This window comes from Malurus melanocephalus, unplaced genomic scaffold (assembly GCF_030028575.1).
Source record: "Malurus melanocephalus ecotype Western Australia unplaced genomic scaffold, MMel_1.1 scaffold_477, whole genome shotgun sequence".
NCBI lineage: Eukaryota > Metazoa > Chordata > Aves > Passeriformes > Maluridae > Malurus > Malurus melanocephalus.
The window spans coordinates 420,228-425,494 of record NW_026623709.1 but is presented as its reverse complement, the minus strand read 5'-3'; the positions used below and the strand labels follow the sequence as shown (position 1 = coordinate 425,494).

The 5,267-nt window shown below is 47.8% G+C and overlaps 1 non-coding gene across 1 annotated transcript; it reads left to right on the top strand.

Annotated features, from left to right (window-relative positions):
* Positions 1-3,115: 3,115 nt before the first annotated feature.
* Positions 3,116-3,229, top strand: LOC130582290 (U5 spliceosomal RNA). The gene has a single exon (XR_008966303.1). It is a non-coding gene; the product is annotated as a U5 spliceosomal RNA (small nuclear RNA).
* Positions 3,230-5,267: the final 2,038 nt, after the last annotated feature.

The following is a 5,267-nucleotide window of genomic DNA, read 5'->3' as shown; positions in this document are numbered from 1 at the left end:
CAGGAACGGGCCGTGCCCTGATCCATTGTGACAAGGGGAGAGCTGTGGATGGATGGTCCAACGGCCTCAAGTGACCCAGCAAGGGCAGGATGGAGAGAGACAAAAAAAAAACCCCTTTGGTTCGTGTCCATTCCCACTTCAACAGGGAAAATCCGAGGTGATCTTCCTTAGCTGGTGATGGGATCTCAGATTTATTGTGAGAGATTTTGTGACATCAAGAACCAGGTCCCTTCTTTAAAGATCATCCAGTTCCACCCCTGCCATGGGCAGGGACAATTTCCACTACCCCAGGCTGCTCCAAGCCCTGTCCAGCCTGCCCTTGGACACTTCCAGGGATCCAGGGACAGCTCAGCTTCTCTGGGCATCCTGTGCCAGAGCCTCCCCACCCTTACAGGAGAGCATTTCTTCTGACATCTCATCTAAACCTGCCTTATTTCAGTATAAAGCCATGAATTCTCTGCCTTAAGACACAGAATCGAGGCTGGATCCAGGATGTGGCTCCATCAGAGCAGGGCAGAAGCAGCAGCAGCAGCAGAAATTCTGCTCTGCAGATCTGTGGCTGTGGAAATGTGAGGCAGAAGCAGGAGCTGGTGATATCCATCACTTGACATTGCTGTTTGGCTAACCTGTGACTTGGTTTAGATAGAACACTCATTTAAAGACACCAGCTTTGCTCCCAGGTGTTTTTCCCTACCCTTTCCTCCAAAGGGCTGTTTCTCATGCATTCAGCATCCAAGTATTTTGAGAAATGGGCTCTCTGTTTCTCCAGGCTYGGGAAGGCAGGGACAGCTGGCAGCTGTTTCCTTCCAGCCCTCTTCCTTTCCCATCCTGTGAAATTTCCTGCCAGCTGTGGTCACCTGTTTGATTTSTCTTTAAGTGGCTGCCTTCCTCCACAAATTAATTTTGATTATTGTCTTGCCTGGCAGGGAGGGAACTCTTAGTGGTGTGAGCTTGAAGCATTCACTCTCTTTACATATTTCTCTTTTTCCCCTGCACCGAGTCTAATTTTGTGGTTCTCTGCCTTCCCCAAAAATAAACCTCAGACCCAATTTTGAGCTGTCATCTTCATTACATCACAGCAGCCTGCAGACGGGGCTTATCACTTGCAATCCACTCAGTTACACTTGTGATTAAAACTGATTGCAAATGTGATCCTGGGAATTGGGAACGTCTTTATAATTTCTGACAGCAGATCGTGAGGCCCTGGATAAGCCTGGTAGGAAAAGATCTTTGCAGGCCAGTGGGAGGGGGAGAAGAGAGAAAGTGAGAAAGAGAGAGGAGATGGTGATGTGGGATAAAAATATAGAGAAGGCCCAGGTTAGAAACCCCCAAGGTGAAATTGGGAATGGCAGGGGGTGAAAATAAAGCTCAGCTCCTTGGGCTGCCAGGACCATCCCCAGGGACAGGTGTAGCAGAGAAAAGCAAACCCCTGCCCAAAGCTTCACTCAATTTTCGGCATCAGTAACTCATGGAATGGGTGTAAATGTTCCTGGGAAAACAAAAAAAACTGTTGTGCTCCTTCCCAACAGCAGCAGCAGCAGCACATCTTGGTCTCAGGACTCCCCTGCACTTCTGGATCTGCTGCTGCTCCATCCTATAACCTCTGTGTCCTGGAGCCATTTATCCCCTGCTGGCTCAGAGCAGGGCTGCAAAATTAAACTTTGCAGAGTGATGGAGCCTGAAATGTGCTCRGAGGGTTTGCACCTTGCTCCAGACCTGGAAGGTTTTCTGAACTGCACTATCTTCCTGCTGGCCTGAACTTTGGCTGGATTTCAGAGATTTAAATACTTATAATTAACTATGGACTATTCATTGTATAATAAATGTAATATTATATAATAAATATATTTTTTAAATGTAAAAATTAAAATTTAGTAAAACATTATAAATATTACACATCTTTATATCATAGCCCACTTGTTTTTCCCTACCTGCTCTTGTTGGGGGTCCAGTGCTTTGTGTTGAACTAAAGTTTGATTTACAGAGTTTGCTCTGAAAAGACTGAAAATCCACCAGACTCCTTGGGAGCTTGTTCCAGCATGTTCAATCTGATTCAGCTCAGCCTTTATTTCCTCCATCCTAACTTGAGCTGTCCTTTTCTTCATTCCCTCTCTGAACCTCTCCCATGGATTCACCAAACATCTCGATGAGGAGATGCCTCCCCAGTGCCATTCCAGAGCTGAACAGGGTATAAATTTGACACTTCTGCTCATAGTTTATCCTCCAGACCTCTTGAGTTATTTCTGCTGCTCTTTTCTGATGTGTCCCAAGCACTGGATGCTCCCTTGCAGGCACAGACATCAGAGTCGGGGATTTCTGAGGGATTTAGGGCATTGCTCGAAGAATTCTTTTCAAATCATTGAGTTGTTGTGGCTCTCTTGGAGTTGCTGCCTTCCAGCACAGGCTCTCCTCCTCCTGCCCCTGCTCCAAGACATTTTTTTGTTTATCAAAACAAATCTTTGCAGAGAATCTATGCCCTGGGATCATCTAACTCAAAGCACGGAGCTGATGTGCCTCTGCCAGGAGCCCGGTCACAAAAATTGTCCTGTAGGCATCAGAGACACCCAAAATAATCAGTTTTTCTGAATCAGCAGCCTCTCAAGATGTTGAGATTCCTGTAAGTATCCAAGGCCAGGTTGGACAAGGTTTGGAGCACCCTGGGACAGTGGGAGGTGTCCCTGCCATGGCAGGGGTGAAATGAGATGGGATTTAAGGTCCCTTCCAACCCAAACCATTCCAGGATTCTGTGCTGGTGAGGAACAGGAGCTGAGCTGAGCTGAGCTGAGCTGAGCTGAGCTGAGCTGAGCCAGCCCGGGTCTGTGTCCAGCTGATCAAAGGCATTTTGCTGATGCTCCTATAGAGCTCGTTTGCGATGCCTAATTAGTATTCAGATTAATTTGCATACCCAAGGTGCACCACGGACCGGGGGCACATTTCTGGTCAGAATTCCCACCTCTTCCTTTGGGATACTGAGGGGGGGACAGGGGGCTGGGATGTGTCACTCTCGAGGGACCGGGCTGGGGACACCGCAGGGTCAAATGAGGAATAAATGATATCACCACGTCCTAGAAAGGGACAGCTGTGTGAAGCACTGTGTGTGGCGGTCATTGTTGCCATTCTCATGTTTCTCTTCAGAACGAAAAAATCTTTCGCCTTTTACTAAAGATTTCCGTGGAGAGGAACAGCCATGAGACTTAAATAATTTTTTGTGGCTCCACCTAGGTGGAGCCGCTCCTGTTGTGGTTGAAAAGCAGAGTTGAGTAGAAGATGGTAGTAAATGAAAACTGCTCTTGGAATTGGTAGTAGCAGCTTGAGATGATGCTCAGTTTCAGAGCAGAATATTGAAGTTTTTTTACTCAGTCTATGGGGTTCTCGACATTTGATCTCGAGTGGTTCCAGAGGAGGCCACAAAGATGCTCTGGGAGCTGGAGCCCCCCTGCTCTGGAGCCAGGCTGGGAAAGCTGGAGGGGTTCACCTGGAGAAAAAAAAGCTCCAGAGAGAGCTCAGGGCCTGAAGGGGGCTGATATAAAAGGTGTGTGGCATTTTACCCTAGCAGATAATGACAGGACAAGGGGGAATGGTTTTAAACCAGAAGGGGAGACTTAGATTAGATTTTAAGGAGAAATTCTTTGCTCAGGGAGTGGGGAAGCTCTGGCACAGGATGCCCAGAGAAGCTGTGGATGCCCCTGGATCCCTGGAAATGTCCAAGGCCAGGGTGGACATTGGGGTTTGGAGCACTCTGGGGCAGTGGAAGGTGTCCCTGCTCATGGCAGGGGTGACACTGGATGATCTTTAAGGAAGGGACCCAGTTCATGATGTCCACTCTTTGGGACCATTTTCACCATKATTAATTTTTCAAGTTAGAAGAGCAAATCTTTAGACCATTCATGCCCCTCTCCTTCAATAAACAAGTTTCCTGCCTTTATTTTTTGCCTGCCTTCATTTCCCCTGCTTTTCAAATAAGCAAAATTTTTTGTTTGCCCGAGTGAGACGCAGAATGATGAGTTTTCCTTCCCAGAAAACCCCTCCATCTCTGGGTGAATTATTCATCTGTCTGAGAGCGCAAGGAAATGTTTTCATTTGTTCAGAACAGCCCAGAGTCCGGCCCTGCCGCATTAATTGGGACACTATGCAGAACCCTGAATTTATTTGGAATTATAAAGTGAATTGTCCCAAGTGGGAAGTATCCAGGGCACAGCACAAGATTCCTGACTCTCAGGGTCCTGGCTCGGAGTGTTTGGCTGCCAACAAATCATCGTTGGCTTCTTGGCAGCGCTGCAAACACCACAGAAATCCGATCTTTCCCTTTACCTCCTACCCTGTGAGTCCCTCCCGTCATCATCCCTCAATCATATGCCACAGACACAATTTGGATGTGTTTGAGGCTGTGGTTGTGGCCACCTCGCTGTTCTGGAGGCTGTAAAATCACCTGGAAGAGCTGCGTGGACATCCCTGGTGGGTGGGGATGGCTGGAGGAAAAAAAACATGCCTGGGTTTTCAGGCTGTTGGAAAAGAAAATAAACCGCGTCGTGTTGGGTCTGTGGGAGGGGATGATTGTTCTCTGCAAAGGCAGAGTTTGGAGAGAGAGAGAGAACATTCCCACATCTGCTGTGGGACCTGAAAACAGTCCCTCTATGGCAGAGGCAGAGCCACTCGTCCCTCATAAGAGTGGGATGAGGTGGAACAAAAAACGAGGGCGATTTGCATCATCAGGCTCACATTTTCCTTACAGCTTTTTGTGGTTTAGGCTCCCAAACCCAGCCTGGSTACCCAAAACAGAGCTGTGCTTTCAAACAGCACCAAAATTCAGATCCCCCCAAAGGATGCCTGGGATGCCCAGGGTCGGTGCCCCAGCCAGAATTAAAATGCAACCTGCAATCAAGAGGCTGCAGCTTTGAAGGTCACCCTGMCTCCGAGTAAATAAATAAATAGTAAACAAGAAAGCAGGCAGCAATGAATAAACCAGAGACATTCCACTGGCTTGGACTTGATTTTTTTTCTCTTTTCTCTTTTCTTTTTATTTCTTCTCTGCTCTCTTCACTTTCACATCCCCCGAGGTCTGTGCTAATAGGAGACCYTTCTTATTGCTCATGCAGCACCCTCTCCTGCCTCAGAGACCCCAAGACCGATGCAGAGCCCAAGCTGGGAGCACAAATAGTGTCATCTCCACATCTGATGGCTGAAATGAGACCTTCTGTCAGCACCAGGCTGTGGCAGGTGGGAGGATGTGTTGCAAACACGGGATTTGCCTCTCAGACCACAATCTT